Raw genomic sequence first — 18,575 nt, 5'->3', positions numbered from 1 at the left:
TTTGAAAAGAACCTTATATGCCCCTGTTTAGCTTTTCAGGCTTTTGGGCATGGTACTATATCAAGATCTGCTGTACAGTGGTTTAAATTTAGCATCCACCTATACTTCCTCTTATACAGCCACTCTCCCTGAAATTCTACAGGAAATTAATATACTATGCGTCTTTACATAAACTTCACTGTCTCTCAGAAACGAGAGCATCAAGCTCTTCCTTCAACAATAGCTAAAAGATGGCACTGCAGTTATATCGGTCCTAGATTTTTAATTAAAAATCTCTGTGGGAGGAAGGAAACCGGACAACGCACAAAGAGCATTTAGGGGGGAATTTATGCTGTGCTAAATGAGCCCAAAGGACTCAAACCGTGCACAGGCTGATGCAGCACACACAATGAAACCCACTCTCAGACTCACTTCTCCAGCTGAAAACCTTTCTGCACCTACCTCGGTCTTTCCTTCTCTCCCAGTTTATCTGTGGCTTAGCCAGTGAAAACAAGCAGAGTGGACAAACCCTTTGCATTGGTGCTTTCCTTTGATTCAGCTTTAGGCATGCAGGTGAATGAACACACCCACATCACACGAATTTAACCATGCATATGTCTGTGCTGATCTCCTCCTACCTGTTCACATAACATTATCCCAATATGGGTTTTTTTGCTGGTGACTGGTCTGGTACTTGAACAACTGTCCCTCTACTAGATGCAACTGTGTGCACACCAGGCATAAGGCAGACAGAAACTCTTTGTGTGAGTTATCAACCAAAAGCTAAAGCCCTGGAGAATCCCAACAAGAAAACAGTTATGAAGGAGTGTGCATTTTGCCTCTGAATTCATTTCAATGAAAAAGGAAGGTTCCCAAGTGACTTAAATGTGCTTTGTAGTGATTGCAAGCTGCCTTTTTAAGAGCATCTAATACATTTCAATGGTAATCAGTTGGAAACACCTGATACCAAAGACCTGAGTCACCTTTCTCTCATAGTGCTTTTATACTGAAATAGTACCAATGGTGCAGTGAAATTCCTCCTTGCTGATGCCAGCACAAGGTGAGGCAGGATCTGCCTCCCGTTCTCGTGGGCAGTAAACCTCACAGTACAGCTCATGACAGAAGACAACAAAACTGAAAGCCACGGAATTCAGGAAGAGGACTCTTCTCATCACTTTAAAGCTAACCTATACTGACACCAGCTTTTTTTCTGTCACTGAATGGAAAGATCCAAGCAAAAAAACTCAAACTGAAACAAAACAGTACTGCTGCGCTACAAACTCTCCTTGCTACAAGCACTGACAACTGGAAATACAAGGGCAGTCGAAAGCACCCCTGTCTGGATGGCTGGGGGTTCCCAGCTGGGGAGAGTCCGGCAAGCACCAACGACACAGCACAGCACCAACACAAGGATGTCTATGCCAGCTCTGGCATCGCCACAAGGGAGGGAGGAGAGCACAAGGGAGGATTATGGAGAATAAGGGGCACCCGCAGACCCCCATCTATAGATTTATGGCTCACAGTGACCTTCAACAGCTCCACGTCCAAAGTGTAAATGTGGCTTTAAACAAACAAACAAAAATCCCTGCCTCCCACACAAACATGAGCTGAGGCCTGGCACAGAAGGAAGATCAGGTCCTCAGCGTCCAGACTGGTCCTGGTGGAAAGGAAGCCAGACACAATGCAGCCGATTCACAGCATTTTCTTTATCGCAGTGCTAAGAGCAGCCAGACAATGCTTTCCAATACAAACCACAGCAATTTATCATAGAGAGACAGGAGTTAGCAGGAAACACTCCCATTATCTCTGCTTCGAAAAGGAAGCGGCGACGAGAGTGGCTAAAAGGTGACAGACAGATTTTATGAGGCTGGACTTCAGCCCTGCTCAGGGCTGACTGGCTCATCTTTTCCACACCAGAAAAAAAGCGATAGCCTTCAGCTGTGTGGGTCTTACAAAACAGGAGTTAGAGCTGCTGCACTATGACTTTTCAAGACAAACAAACCAAGACAAATGAAAATATTTCAATAGCAACTGTGCTATGCCAGATCCCCAGGCTGTGTAAAGCAGGGAAGTTTTGTGGTCTCCTTAGCAGGATGGTGCTGCCTTACAGCGGTGAGTGAAGGACTGGGCATCCAACAGGTAGAAGGGAGGTTATCTCGGAGAGACCTGCAATGCCGTAAGGAGACAGTGGAGAAGAACGAGAGCCCATGGTGCTTCCTGACAACTACTTGGTCTGTATTACAAAAGTAGGCTTCAAATTGGTTGCTGCCTACAAGCTCCAAACACAGGCAAGTTTATAAACACAAGAGCCCAGATGGAAAAGATTTGAAAGGTTTGGGAGGGTGACAAGGGAAGGAATAAACAAATATCTCTGAAATGAAGTAAGGAAGTGCTTGAAATGGCAGAAGGCTAGATGGTCTGTACAGACTTTGTGGTGCCTCTGAAAGGTACAAAACCTTTAACATCACATGGCTGTGTGCACATCCCAAATTCCCCTACAGCACATAAACACAGACTGCTATTACCAGCTGCCAGTAATAAATAGTATTGCCTGACCATTAGCAATCAGTTGGCACAGTAACCAAAAGTTTTAGGAGCTGTACAAACACGTAATAAATAATTGCCCCTGCCTCAAAATGCCACTGCAAGCAGTGCTTGGACTCAAACATATTTGCTGAAGAGCAGCAGACCACACCAGCTACTGTCTGAGTAAGGCAGAGAAAACTAAACAGCCTAACATTTTAATGTTCTCCCCTTGATCAGGTCAGCTCATTCAGTGTCTTTCCCAGCAGAACTAATCTTCTGCTGCAGTCATCTCTTCATCTTTAGGGAAATGTGTAAATACAGATATTAATGATTTCTCTCCTGTGCAGCTCAGAACACATCACTTCAGACATCAGTGAAGCAGTGTAGTGATACAGTGATTGCCGTAAGGACGATGGGGTGTTTTATAATGAACAATTTCATATCTGGTTAAGAGTGGAGGCAAAGAGACAATAAAAAGGAGCTTTTCAAAACTGCTCACCAATGGATACTGTGGATTCCGGTGGGAGTGGGACTGAGCTGATACTGCTTCTGACTGTCGATCTCACATAAACTGTCCTGATTGCAAGCCTCACTGCCAAGAACTGCAGGTAAGGACCTGTCTGATGCCTCTGCCTCTCCTTCCAGGGCTGCCAAAGTTGCTGGACTCTTTAAGGAGAAAGATCAGCTGTTGACAGCCTGTGGCTCCCACCAGATGCAAACAGAGCAGGCATGAGTCAGCCCAGGGAGAGAAGTAATCTAAACCAGTGAAAGGATTGCCACAGATCACTTTCCTCCTAGAAAGAAGCAGCAAAGACCAGGGCAAGCTGGATACTAGGCTGGGTTACAGCCCAGCTGCAGGTTTGTCCAAGGTCAGCTGCTTGTTCTTGACAAACACATGCCAATTTTACTGACTGCTGCCTGCCTGTGCCACCCCAATAGCCCACGTACCACCCAGCCGCAGCTCCAGCCTGCAGGCAAGAGCCCCAGCCCACTCACAGGAGCGACCTCAGCCACCGTTGTCGGAGTGACAGGAGTCAATGAGCTCAGGAAAAAATCAGGAAAGCTTTCCTCCCTGCTCTGCAAAACAAGCAACTTGCAGTTTGGAAAGCTGTTTCCAAAGCAGCGCTCACTCTGGAGGTAATGAAGCCAAGAAACGCAGCATTGAAATGGCACTCACAATAAGCAAAGGTGGGAATTAAAAGAGATGGAGGTGACACCAACTCACAGGAGGAAACTATTAGGTTCTGTGAACATTTATTTCCCTCAACAGCTCAGCAAGGTAATTGTGCCAACAAGTAGCACGATAAAGCGTGTTCCTCCCAGCAAGGCTTTGCAGTCCCCTAACGGCACCAGCTTCTCCTCACCACAGACTCCTTTACCTCACAATCACCTGCCTTAAAATAACCTCTTATCTTGCAGAAGAAAAGGGTCATATCAGTCTATTTACTCTGTGGTAGAAGAAAACCTGTAAGTTTTAGTTAGGTCTCATGTTTCCAGACACCTGCCAGTCATGTGCAATTAAGACAGTTCCTCTCCAGAAGACCTTTGCCTGGTGGTGGCACTGCTTCCCCCAATTACTCTGAACAGGACGTGTTTCCCACACTAAATGCATTTCTCCTTTGCCTGCAAGCACCAAGAGTCCTTCCTACACGGTTCTTGCTACAAGGCACATTCCAATCCATTTAGATTAGCAGCAGTACTGGGAAAAACCCATCAATAAACTATGATACTTTGGATTATAGTATCTGTTTGGACTTTTTTTAAGTTCTCTCTGTACCCGTTGCCTGTTGATCTCCAGACTGCCCTGCCCTGCCAATGACTGAGGTAGGTGACCACAGATATGAATGCCCAGTATTTCACAGCCACCAGGCACTCACTTTTCAGTGGCACAAGTGGCTTTTCAGGACCCAGATTTTCAACGTTGCTAGAACACCTCTGTATTTCCCTGCCAGCTCAAAGGAACTTCCAAGTAAGCATTACTGGAATTTGCATCTCTGCCACGGCTCTCTTACATTGCCAATATCTGCAAATAAAAACAAAGGTCAGTAACCAATCTGAAAGGGAATAAAGTCTTACGTACTTTATTTAAAAATACACTACAGCCATGATTCACATGACTCACAATCATGACTTTATAGCCAACACACTGACCAGTTCTTAGTTTCTTAATTGTGAATGCATAACGCTGGTAAAACTAAGTCTTTCCACTCTTCTTCCAGTCACAAAGACAAGATTATAAATACAGGGCATATTCAACATTGGCTTGTCAAGGAGTTATTGAGGCAGCCTGCAGACCAACACCTGTTCTATACATAATTTTGTACCACTTCACTCATGCTAAATTACAAGCATTATTTGCTGGTATATTTCCACCAATAGAACGAAAGTGTAGATGTAGTCAGAGCCAAATAAACGTGCTCTGTACTGGAACAGCTTGTTCTCCTTTCCCACAGGGGAACAAGCTACACTGGTATAAGCATGTTCATACTGGCATACCTGAATTTGCACTAGGGGAGGGTTAGATCAATGTTACAGAATGGTAGTTAAAAGTAGTGCAACTTGTTTACAAAGGCAAAATCTAATTTTGTAGAGGATTTGCTCCTCCTGATCTTGAAATCACTACTAAACCTCCTAATTCTATAAGCAATCTGGACAGAGTGCAGAATTGGGCTGATCAGGGTTTTTGCTGAATAAAATAAATCAATGCAGACCACTGAATAGTAATAACAACAACATGAGGACGAGGCACACACTCATGTGGGCTGTCACAAATAAATCCTGTTATAGCTAGGGGATTCCATCCCTTTAGGTAGGTGAGAAGTTACCCAAGCTGTTTAGCAGCAAAGGGCAGTAAAATGGCCAACATTGTTATATCAGACCAAATTCCTGAAAGCGTCAACCGATGAAGCAATTCACAGGATGCCACTGCCACAGCTGCTTCTAGCAGAATTCAAGTCTCAAGGGAGCTGAATGCCTGTGTTTCTGAGCAGGCAGGCAGAAATGCAAATAGGGTGTTCAGGTACTTCTAAATCCATCATATACAATTCCTGTCAGTCAACAGTTCCCAAAGCATAAGGCTACAGATGTTCAAAGAACCCACTAAATTTTCATGAGGCTGTGTCCAGCCTTAGAGGCAGGGGGATGGAAACAAAGAAGGGGACGCTGAAAGGAGGGGAGTGAGAGGTGAGGGGAGAAAAGGAGGGCAGGTGAAAAAAGAAGAGATTGAAAGGAGTAAAGAAAGAGTCTACAGGAGAGGAGATTTTAAAGAGCTATAGGGAAGTAGGAAGGCTGGGATCAGTCTCGAGGAAGGAGGAGGAAAGGACACTCACCACAGTGCTTGCTGTCTCAGATGCCAATCACTCTCCTCTCCCGTGCAAAACCTGCATTCAGAGCCACCATCCCTAACCCAGATCCTCTCCACCTGCTACATGCACAGAGGCTTTCTGGTCCCCTCCTGGATGCTACACTCCTCCAAACTGCAGATCAGGACAGGACCCAGAGAAGACACCCGCACGTAAAGCCTCTGCTCCAGGGGCACATGGCAATGAAACACACCTCCCACAGGCTGCCAGCACGCTGTCTACGATCCCAGCTCTCCCTCAGAAAATCAGAGCGACTCTCTAACCACGGTGACTGTGGAAGAAAATCCTGAAAAGAAGCGCAGCGTGATTCAACCCAGCAATATGTCCAAAGAAACCCTGAAACAATAGCCGTGACGAGTGTGATCTGCCACTGTTTGGGGAAGTTTAAACTGCAATGCCCATCGACAATAATTGAATTGTCAGCACTGTTAACAGTTTCATTCCTGATCAAAGCAGCCGGGCAGCACTAAGAAAATTAGAGCCAGTTGCAGCCACTTATCAAAGTGCAAAAGCAATATTTAATCTGCAACTCTGTGACAGACTCTATTCCTGTCACACATAATCTCTCGTACTATTTCTGTTTCTTTTTTGTGGCTTCTTGGCACGCAGAATCACTGTGCAATCAGAAAAAAAAAAAAGAAAAAAAAAAAAAAGCCAAAAAGTTCACTCTCTCCTGTAATTACTCTGTAAGGAATAAAGCAAATCCTCGCAACAGTGGGCTGGTGGTGGTGGAAATCACCCAGTGCATTCTGCACAGGGCTCACCTATACTCGAGTTTGACAAAGATTTCTCAGCCGATGCAGCTGAGCACAGTAAAAGCATCATTCCCCGAGCTGCACAGAGCTTAAACCTGCCATGCGGAGGCAAGTTTGCCAAGCACAGGCGCAGACGTTAGGCACACTAGCACAGTATCACCGCTTTAGCTTTAAAAATAGTCCAATAGATGTTGCTAGTAACAGTATCCCATAGTGATTGTACACATATTTCAGTAGGCAAGCATGCTTAATTACAGCCCTGCTTCTTCCTGCATCATTCTGCATTTGGAAAATATCCACGTTTTTCCTTTGTGGGTTTTCAGGGGAAGTCTGCCCTGTCCAAGGAACTCTCTTTATTGTCAATACATTGCAGACCCCCTCGGAGATTCCTGGGGTGCTTAACTTAACTCAGCCAAAGAAGAGTGACGTATTTAAGAGTTCTGCATTTTCTAAATTGCAGGGCAGCAACAAAAAAAAAAAAAAAAAAAAGAAAAAAAAAAAAGCCAAACAGTTCACTCTCTCCTGTAATTACTCTGTAAGGAATAAAGCAAATCCTCGCAACAGTGGGCTGGTGGTGGTGGAAATCACCCAGTGCATTCTGCACAGGGCTCACCTATACTCGAGTTTGACAAAGATTTCTCAGCCGATGCAGCTGAGCACAGTAAAAGCATCATTCCCCGAGCTGCACAGAGCTTAAACCTGCCATGCGGAGGCAAGTTTGCCAAGCACAGGCGCAGACGTTAGGCACACTAGCACAGTATCACCGCTTTAGCTTTAAAAATAGTCCAATAGATGTTGCTAGTAACAGTATCCCATAGTGATTGTACACATATTTCAGTAGGCAAGCATGCTTAATTACAGCCCTGCTTCTTCCTGCATCATTCTGCATTTGGAAAATATCCACGTTTTTCCTTTGTGGGTTTTCCCGACGTTGCTAAATTAAGTGATAAGTACAAGACACACCTCGGCCAAAGCTTGCTCCCAAGGCGAGTTGTGTTGCTGCTGTTCTCTGCAGCATGTGCTCTTCCCTGGCCCTCACGCTCTTACAGTGAAGGAAGCGTTTTGCAAATAACATCTATATCTGCTGGTGTCACCAGCTGCAGTGTATCAGCCTGTGTCTTTTTGTATATAGTTTTACAGTGACTTGTCTGGGTTTGTGTCAGATCAGATTCCTCCAAGACATCTGGCATGATGTGACTGAAACAATATGAACTAAAAAGCTTTGGAAGAACTCCCACTTGTTGCACTCATTTCTCATGAATAACTGATATTCAAAATGATGGAAAATTAAGATGACAGTGATAATAGTAACAGTAAGAAGCCAGCATTTCCAAGGTATTTTACACCATCAAAGTACTGTACAAACAAGGATTAAAAATGTATGCATAAACACCACCTTTACACTTGACAGTGCATAGTTTGCTGAAGCTGCAGCGTCTGTTGAGACACGAAGATCTTTTATTAGATCAGAAATTGCAGCTATTGGAGACGCTGTCGCTGCGGGAAACTGTTAAAGTCATTGTGGGAGGCAATGCTTATGTGTCAGGCAGCACGAACAGCACCGGGATCCTAATGCCGTCACCTCGAGAGGAAGGAAGACACCCTGGCAGGGCCCCTGTGCAAGGAGTGATGCTGAGGCCAGGGGTCCACATCCCCTCTCCCACGAGGGGCTGGAAGAACCAGGGCCCCCAGAGACACTGCCTATGTGTCCTGGGGTAACCAAACAGAGGAGGAACTGTGTGAGGTACATGCTGTGCACAGGAAAGAGTCCAGCCTCATTTAAGAGGGCAGAGAAATCCTGCAGTAAATTCTGGCAGGACACAACACAAAGAGTGGAAAGCAATTTTTTTTTTTATTTATTGCATGTACCACAGTTGGTCTGGGCAGGGGGCACAGTAAATCCACCCAGTGGGCTTGGGGTCTGGGATCCAGTTCAGACAAGAGTTTCTCTCATTTTCTGACAGTTATTAAAGGAGTCCTCTGTGGCCAAGTGTTATGAACTGAAAGAAAAAACTGGGATGAATTTGAAGAAGAAGAGTCACAAGCAACTGGCACTGCAAGGTGTCTGAGGTCTCCATTGAGAGGAGAGGATGCAGGCGGGCTCCTGGCTGGGACAGACACCCTGAGGCCATGCTAGCTGTGAAGGCACAGGGGATTTTTGAGGGGACATGAGACAAGCAGTTGCCAGGAACAGTTTTGTCCAAGAAAAAGATTTGATGGTCTCTGAATGTCCCTTCCAGCCCTATGTTTCCTTCGGTTCATAATTCCCCTGTTGTCACTGCCCAGCACTGCAAAGATAAGTCAGTCTTTCAGAACTTGCTCAGACGGTTTGGCAGCAACACCAGCAAATTCAACAGTGCCATGGCAGGTCACCGCTGAGAGAGTGGGGAAGTTTTGAATGGGTAGATGAGGAGGCAGCTCTAAGCATCCCCTTCTCTGTACTGAACCACTAAATGTCACAGCAACCTGGAGGGTCCACACAAAGCGTTTTGGACTCTGGTCTGCCCTCGGTAGCCATGATTGTCCATGGCTCCATGCAGGCTGCGAGAATCTGGAGAGGGGAACCTCATTGTGAGCAATGGGACATCCACCTCTGCCATCTCAGCCACACCAAGAGGAAATTCTCAACTTTCTTCCCAGAATGAGGCTATTGTGCCTCCCTTCTAAGGTGTCCTGCCTCTTCCTTACACAGCCTAGTTCAGCATTAATGCTGTAACAAAAGTACTTTCTGCAAACTGGTATGTGGTTGCTTTCTTGCTAGCTCGTACCACTCGGCTGGACTTGGGTCAGTGGTGACTTGCTTGGGGTGGAGAGGATCAGCCTTAATGCTGCTTGATCTTAAAGAGACTTGCTTGAAAGTTGTTTTTCTATGTGCCTGGTAATCACATTCCCACTGTTTCTTTCTTTGTGCTCCATTTCTGCCAAGCAACAGCTTCCTTCCTGTACTTGGAAAAGCATGTCAGGGTCCCCAAGCTTATACCGGGTGATTTTCTTTATAAGTTTGGCTGGACTGCTTGTCCAGCCAGAAAGCAGTTAAAACACCTTGATCATCAATAATACCCAACAAAACAACAACAGTCAAAATGACCACTATTAAATGCTGCTAGAAGGGCACGTGCAAGTTTGTGTTGCTAATTTAACAACGTAAACCCAGTTGTTAGAGCAGATTCTCACACTTAAAACCCCTCTAAATTCTGATGCTTACAAACAGTCAACGGACCGATCAATTTACGACTAGAAAAAAATTGAGCTGGTGCCTGCATTATGCAAGGAGGTTCAGGGTCCCACACAGCAGCTCATGGTCCAGTAGTGAAGCTGCTTTCAAGGACAATACAAATTGGGAAGAGCTTGTTAAGAGCTTGTAGGAAAATCTCAGCACCATCCCGCCTCAAAGTCTCCACTCGCCCTATTCCTCTGGGCATGACTGACTTGGCCTAAGACAATGCCCAAGCAACATAAAACACAGCTTCTTCCTATGACTGAAGTAGCAAAGGTCCAAAGGCACCTCCCTCTGTGTCTTCTGATTTCCTGGAAAAAAAGGCACACCTTTTTCCTTCAAATCCCTCTGAATCATGGAGCGGAGCAGACGAGCAGCCTTTAACCCTCTTCTGGCCAGGCAGTGGGTCGCAGGCATTGCTGGGGGAAGCTCCCTAATCCCTGCTCACCCCTCCAGCCCCAGGAGCCTTGGCCATCTGAATGATAGCCCAGTGCAGAGATGCCATGAGATCTCCAGCGGCTCTGGCAAGGAGTGCACAAGTGAGTGGACCAGCCCTTCTCCTGATTGTACAGTCTCCACAGTGTATTTCTAGCTCTAAAAAAAACACAAACCAAAGCAAACAAACAGACCAGAAGCACCTTAATTTTCTTCTACATTTTAGACCTGGAATCCTTTTGAAATATCATTGAGGAAGATCATCATCAAAGAGATTTGGGCTTTGCAATTTCCTGTGGTCGCAGAGTGAAAACACACACATATTGACACAAAAGAAACACACTGGCTCTACAGTGCTGCTTTTCCCTTCAAGTAAGATAAAGAATAGGCAGAGGAAGAATTGTTTTCTGGCGTACGCCTGGCCATGCTTTCTCACTGCTTCCAGACTCCTCATTAACTGCACATTTTCTCAACTGCACATTTTGGAATGACACAGGCCAGCTCTTGGTTTTTAATAAGGAGCAGACTAAACCATGCTATATCCAGAATTTTGATAAAGAAAAAACTTTTGGTTCTAAATTGCTATTCTCAAACATTCCTACAATATCTTTCATGCTGCACCATCTTGTGCTATTTTCAAACTAAAGTGATTTTTTGAACCAACTATAATTCATCTGTTTTCTTACACTGCTTCCAAGCACTCTGTGAACAGGGCTAAGTCTTAACCAGCTCCCCATAATGCCATTCAAAAAAAAAAAAAAAAAAAAAAAAAAAAAAAACTGTAGATTCATCTGTTTTCTTACACTGCTTCCAAGCACTCTGTGAACAGGGCTAAGTCTTAACCAGCTCCCCATAAAAAAAAAAAAAAAAAAAAAAAAAAAAAAAAAGTTGTAGAAGCTAGCATCACGTCAATTTTCCAGAAAATACATCTTTTAATGCTATAGTTTAAGAGAATTCTACAGGTTGTGCTACTGCCTTTACCAGTACATCAGCCAAATCAATTTTCTGCTATTTCCCCAATTCCATACACTCATGTCAAGCCTCTCCTATATTTAAAGTGGCTGCCAAAGTTTTCATTTGACATTCAGACATATCAAGACAGCTATAGGCCACAGAAATCAAATAAAGTTCTGACAAGAACTTCGGCAGTAATGGCATTTCACACAAGCAATATAAGTTATCCCAATTCTCTCACTTAGCCATATTTTTCTCAGTTGTGTGTGATAAAAGCCTGCTTCTGCGGCTTCACTAAAGTCATTCCTGATTTACACCAGTGCCAACAAAATCAGCGTGCAGATGTGGCAGCACAGCACCAGGTGCTCCTGGCTGCCCCAAACCCCAGCTGGGAGAAGGAGCTCCTCTGGGAAGGGTCTGGACTCTTGCACCAAAACCCTCACAGCTTTGCTTTTGAGGAAGCCCTGGGTCACAGGGAGCAGGCTGGAGATACTAACAGTCCTACGTGCTAAAGAGTGTCTTTTGCCTAAACATCACCCTTTTTCTGTCTGCAAATTAACAGGGCCACAAGAAGTGGGTTATTGACAGTAGTGAGGCATGCTTGCTGCTTTATGCAAAGTACAGCTTTGATGGGATGCTGCTTTTCACCAGCAATGCTGCCGCTGTCATCAAGTTAGCTCATGTAAAGAAAGTAACCTTTATAAATCAGAGCACTCACGTTCCTGCGGCGTAATAGAATTAGCAAGAGCACCAACCCCATAGCCAGGTTCGAAATGGTGACTGTGGGCTTTTCTGTGAATGCAGTCCCCTGAAAGAATACAGATTCAGAACTTGGCTGATTTATAGCATTAATGTCTACTATACAAGACAGGAACTGCCCTGCCACCACCACTATCAATGCATGTGATGCTTTGCTATGTTGATACAGAGCTGACTTTCAGAAAAGCCGTATCTTCTTGCCTTCACAGGGACTCCACTGTACTTAAGCAGTAAAAGACTGTAGTGACAGGGTAGAAAAGTGAGAAAATGCAAGGCATTATGCACTAGCAGCACTGAAAGGATCAGATTAGAGAGGTACAATTCTGGAGATTCACAGTCAGACACCTAAAGATACCTTTTTTTTTTTTTTTAAAAAAAAAAAAAAGAGAGAGTTTAAGAATTACAGCCAGTATTTCTTGCAGTTCAAATAATCCAGGACGCCAGAAGTCAGAGAGACACGCAAGGAGAGGTAGCCAGAAAAGCATCTGAAAATAAAAGCTATTAGAAAATAATAGGGAAGACTCAAATGGCAGCAATGGGGGAGAACTAAGAGCAGCAAGAATATGTTCACCACCCATCCCTCCAGGCAAATTACTCTTCTCAGGATGTTTCTGGCTAACAGGCTAGTCCTGGAAATATCTTTTTTACATTCTCTGTAACTGTTTCTGGGAACACAGCTACGGGAAAAAAGCCTGACAGAACACACAGGTACGTTTGGGCCTTTGAGCCCTATTTTAGGAGGAAATGTAAACCTTTTTCCAAACATGTGATTAGGTGCCACGATCCAGGAAGAAGTTAGAAGATCGCTAATGTCTGTTTATAAATCTTGCCACATCTAATGGCTGCTTCCAAGCTCTCCATTAACATCCTGGTGAGTGTCCAGTAACAGGAGGTTTTCTAGGGCTAGGACACTGAGGAAATACCGCTGCTTGAAACATGCGCTATTGTAATGATATCCCCAAACAACACGATATAGTCAAGAACAGATTTGTGCTTGCCACCCAGTTAGCCTGAATCACTGCCATGCTGCCAATAAATGACAGTGCTTTGGTTTTGGAGGGTTGTTCTTTTTCCTCAGTTTAGTAAACAAAAGCTGCAAGAAGTCTTTTTTCTTGAAGGCAGACTGCAAATCTGCAGAGTAGAAGAAAAGAGTAGGAGAGGGTTTGTCTTTGAAAAGTAAAAGATGCCACAGAACTGTGAACCAAGTTTCATGCCCGCAAAAAACAGCAAAGCTCTTTAGCCAAGCTGGAAGGTATCAAAGAGTCCACCAACACACCCTACAAGGACTCAGACACGCACAGAAACCTCTGCAGCACCTAGACGGGTCTAGAGGAATTACGGTAGCAGGATTCATTCACAGTGAGCAGGACTGTGCTGCCAGAGCAACGCTGCCCTACAAGGATCAGCCCCACACTGGGGGCAAACAGGGGAAAAGTAGGTGGACAAAAGTCTAACTACCCAACTGCTGCCAGATGGAGAGAGACAAGGATGACTCGCAACCCCAGGAGATGCCGCGTTGAGAACCAGAGTAATATGACCACAGATGGGCAAGTTCAGTGAGCCATGGGCAAATGGGTCACTAAACAAGGTGCTCATTCTGTTGAATATCAGGGCAGAAGCTACTGGGACCCATTTCTCCCCACTCTCCAGCACAGAGTGAAGGCAGGATAAAGGTGCTGCCCACCCACCCAGGCGCCCTTCTCTGCTCCCAGCAGCTATAGAGCACTAAAGAAGGTTTAGGTTGAAAAACTCCATATGGTGAAACATGTGTGGGCTGCTACAGGGCAAAGCTTTCTAAACACACTGAGTTATCATTATTATGCGCAATCCTGAGTTGCTTGTCGTAACTTTAGTTACTGAAACAAGGTAGGAAAAAGATCACCCTATAGTTTTACACATACTGTGAGAAAAAGCCAGCAAAAAGGACAAAGAAATTGTTTTTTCTTGTTACTCATCATGCCAGAGCTGAATTCTGACTGAATTCTACAATCAAGATGGGAGAATGAAAAAGTGCTGTTTATTAAATCATGACCTTGCCTTCTCGGCAGTGTCAGCTGGCTTCCATAAAACTGCATGGCTCCCTGCCTTTGAAATGGTTTTGTTCCAAATATAATCACTCATTTGCAAAAATCCTAACTGCATCCATAGTTTTGGTCCTTTTTCAGATTCACGCAGTGCTTGGTGCCAACACATTTTGTTCTAAGTACTTCTTTATAGTAGTATACCACAGAGGACTTCTGATAAGAAATGGGGCCACTGAGGATGAAACAGCACAAGAAAAAAAGGCTTTTCTTAGAAAGATTTATTCAGATTTAACAAATTCCAACAGAAGACAAATGTATCCAAATCTTTAGAAGCTCACCTTTCAAATGTTTAAAAGCTTGCAGTTTTGTATCAGAGAACTTGGTAGACTGAAGTAAATTTGATGCCCTCTAACATGACTTTGGTACTACTTTACACAATGAAAACCACATACTTCAGACTATACCAATGATTTGATCAATGGTCAGTCTTTGCAGCACAGTCAGCGCTGACTAGTTGAACGTATTTGACATGTAAATTAAACTGCTCATTAGGCTTAATTTCCATTAACTGTAACTGCTTAAAGATGAGTTTATTGTCTGGAGTCACATAAGGATATGGTGTTTCATTAAACTCGGAAGGAAGGAACACCCAAAAAAATAAGCAACCTTATTTCTTCTAACACTCTTGTTTTCATTATGGCCTTTTACACAAACATTGTGTATTGTAACTTAAAATGAATGGGGCTGTGTGAGATAACAGATGTGTCAGCTTCATCTGAATCCAGCTATAAGCAACCAGAGTCAGAAAGAGTCTGTTCTGCTCCCTGCTCATGAACCCTTTTGCTTTAATGCTTTCAGAACTACAAGATTTTGCTTTTAAAACAGCCCCCAAAAAGAAAAAGATGTTATAGAACAGTAAGAAAGCCAATAGCAGAGCCAGATGCAGTGAGAAACAACAGAGAGAGTCAAAAACCTCAGTAAAGGTCACTTTAAATACCATATCTCTGCTGCTATAGAGCATACCAGACATGTGGAGCCAGATCCACAGCTGGTGAACTGATTTTGATGCAAGTGAGGCTATTTACACTACGTCTTTTTATGTTTAGCAGAGAGCAAGATCTGTTCGAGAGGACAACCATGAGGCTCCAGGCTGTCTTTGAAGAGCTAACATGCCATTTCATGCTACAGATAGCTGGGTATCATGTGTTTCATTGGCTTCTGGTTTTAAACTGTGCTCCCGTGGTTAAGCAGAGCAGCTGCACAGCAAGGAGGGAATGACTCGCAACCAAAGAGAGCCACCAGTGCTGGCACTCCAGCCAGGAGAGTGCTGTACATGCCGGAGGCTCAGGAGTAGGACACGTGGCAGCTAACTCTGACAGAGTGAAAACAGTTGGGTTTGAACCCTGTGATTTAGAAAATAGCCTTTCCCTCGAAAAGGTGGACGCCCAAAGGCAGGACCTCCAGCCCCAAGTCTGCTCTCCACATCAAAGGGTGTATTTCTACATCTAAAGCAGGAGTGCTCAGAAGCAGCGTTTCTGACAGAACATGTCATTTTTTAATGGCAATGTAACATGTTTGCCAAAGGAATTTTCCTCTGAGACCACACCTCTTATAGTCTTTTCTGCCAAGAAAATCCTTTTCTGCAGCTGTGCCATCAGTGACTCAGAGATTCCTTGGTGCCGAGTCCCCAGACTTGTCCAGTCAATGGCCCAGTGGCAGCACGGGCAAGAAGGGGAGATCAGCTCAGTAGAACAGGGAACCAGGACTGACACCTGTATCTAAGCCAGATGGGCTTCTGGGGTATTTTTTCCTGTATTAAGCAGATTGAATACATCAGTGAATGCAAACACAGATTGTAAGCTCTGATCCCACAGCTGGAATGTGGCCATGGAGGAAAGGCAACACAAATGCTCTTTCTCTGCAGCTCCCTGCATTGATCAGCAGGTGATCACAACAAGTGGAAGACAAGCCCTGTGTAGTCCTCAAGCCTGCTGCGCCTGGTCTGGCGTTTTATGGCTTTTCCAAGTGGACTGCTATTACTCAGTTTAAGGTCTGACAACAGGAGAAACAGTGCAAGCAAAGCGCTTCCCTGTGGGGACAGGCAAGAAGGTGACTAACCTGGGACCTGCTGGTAGGAATCAATCAAGAAATAAAACAAGCAAAGTGGACGTTTAATCCCTTGAAATCTGGCTTCAGTTCTTGAGTTCACAACCGGTGAACCCCAGGTCAGGATTTCCAGGGCTGTGAAATGGACCTGGGATAGCTAAACGTGGCCTAGGAACACCACATCCACATTACAAGCTCGGGACCAGAGCAAGACCATTGCTTCTTTGCAGAACCACGGCACTGAGGCAGTGCCTGGGGAAAGCCAAACCTGCAAAATGCACCTGTGAACGGGGCTGAAACACGTTCAGTGTGTGCCCTCTGCACCCAACCCACCCAGATCTGCAGGCAGGACCAGCTGGGCTCACCCCATCACGCTCCTCACAGCCAAGGCCACCTTCTCCCACCTGAGCATGCTGGGCAACAGCTGACACCGAGAGCACACCAGAGGTGTTACAAATGTGGGTGAAGCTGGACAGAAAGTAGGCAGAGGCTGGTTTTTGCTTAGATCTCTGGCTGTGTGATAACATCCACTCTACCCCAATGGTTCAGTGACAGAAGGATCCAACACATACATACATGCACATATATACACACCCCAATACATATCCACGCATACACATGTACGGATTCAACACAGTCCTCATATCCTCACAGAAGGGCAGCAAGATCTACCCACAATATTACACTGCACTGATGATATTTTAACTGACTGCTATTCTAAAGACACTGTCACTGGCAAAGATTTATATCCCTATCACTGTGCCTGCCCATGCAATTAGTCTGTCTTTGTGCCAAATGATATTAATGAACAATGAATGGAAAATTTATATTAAAAAAAAAAAAAATTCACAGAAAAAAAAAAAGTATGATCTATGTAGATACATTACCTATAACAAAAGAGAATCTCAAGATTGAACATGTTTATTGCTATAGTTCCATGCATAAAAAGCATCAGAAAATTCCAATTATTGCCTCAACTCTTTTGTATCACGTTTTTCTGCTTATAAAAAAAAAAAAAAAAATCCCTGCAATTTAATCTGCAAGTTAATAGTACAGCTTAGTTTATGGTGTGAGATGCATAGTTAAGCTTACAAACATGCATTAAAAATAACTTTGAAGTGACAAAATCAAACCAGAGAAAAAACCAAAATCAATCCTGACTGCAAAAATTTACCCTTTAGCAGAGTTTAATGTCAATCGGTATCTTCCTCCAAGAAACTAAAATAGGAAATTCCCCTATCATGCACTGCTCTAGATGGACAAGGATGACTGAGACATGAAGGAACTGCAGGCACCTTCTGATTGCCCACGAGAGGCTTTGCATCCAGGCTGGACCCCGTCACACTCACCACAAGGGAAGCCAAGCAGAAGTGAACACACAGCCTCCTGCACCTTCCCAGGGGACCTCTCCAATGAAGCCACTCAGCACGACTGAGGATTTGACCACAAACTCTCTGCTCCGTATCACGCCACACAGCTACAAATGAAACATTTTTTAATTCGTTTCATAGGAATTATGTTACAAAAATTAAATATATCAGAACTATGAAAAGCACTAGGTGTTCACTCTCCCTAAAAAGAACGATAGCTAAATTTCTGCTGGTTCAAACGGCAGGTTGATGTTAATACTACATTCTCTGTGAACACTTCCAGTCACTCAGCTGGTAAAAGCTCCTCTTTGATCCCAAGTCACCAGTGAGCTATAGCAAGGCATTAAAGAGCAGTATCTGGTCCTAAATGAAATCAGTGCTAGGATTTTCACGATGAGAAAAGAGCTTTCCTCTTCTTCCCTCAACTCACCTCCCAGTCCTTACGTGACATTCACACAAAACGGAGCTCTGCCTTCAGAAAAATGTATCTTCTTGGCATCTCACCAGCTCTGTGCACTGAGCTGACTTTCACCAAAACAGAAGAAAATTTCCTTGATCGGACCACTCAGCTCAATCAAACGCTACAGGAGCTAACAAATCCAGGCATGTTCATCAAAGCAAATAAAACAATAATTATAAATGGAGTGTCTTCCAAAGAGCAATGCATCAGGTATCAGACCTGACAGGTGCCATTTATTTAATCCTTCATCAAACGCAAGGTACAGCCTTCCAGCAAAAGTAGAAAGAAGTGTCAGGAAGAACATACCAGTATTTTCACAAAGCGTGAAGGTTCAGATCCTGCCCTGGTGTGAGCTGGAACCACAGTGCACCATAAAATCCACCCACATTTCTTTTTCAGGACAGCCTTTGTCGATGCACACAAATTAAGAGCAGAGTGGTGGTTCCTAAGCTGCCACAACTGGACACTGTTCCATTGAAATCACAATCCATTTACAGAAGGGAGTCCTTTTTACAAATGTTCCCAGAATAAATGAAGTGATCTATTGGAAACATCCTAGTGCAACAGAAATTATCTCTGATAATCTCCCACACAGTGAATAATGCTGTACTCCACAAATAGCCTCACT

At 44.3% G+C, this 18,575-nt stretch overlaps 1 protein-coding gene across 5 annotated transcripts in view; it reads right to left on the bottom strand.

Annotated features, from left to right (window-relative positions):
* The window catches only part of OSBPL5 (oxysterol binding protein like 5), a 180,081-nt gene that overhangs the window by 75,365 nt on the left and 86,141 nt on the right, over positions 1–18,575 (bottom strand). Inside the window, exon 1 of one of the 5 annotated variants that reach the window (XM_014960063.1) lies at positions 5,835–5,930. The exons of the other annotated variants lie outside the window; for them this stretch is intronic. The gene's annotated coding sequence lies outside the window, so the exon portion shown is untranslated. Of the gene's footprint in view, positions 1–5,834; positions 5,931–18,575 lie in introns of those variants that run through there. 5 annotated transcript variants of the gene reach the window in all.

This window comes from Calidris pugnax, unplaced genomic scaffold (genome assembly GCF_001431845.1).
Source record: "Calidris pugnax isolate Ruff unplaced genomic scaffold, ASM143184v1 scaffold435, whole genome shotgun sequence".
In the NCBI taxonomy this organism is placed as follows: Eukaryota; Metazoa; Chordata; class Aves; order Charadriiformes; family Scolopacidae; genus Calidris; species Calidris pugnax.
The sequence above is the reverse complement of the archived record's forward strand: the minus strand, read 5'-3'. Positions and strand labels throughout refer to the sequence as shown.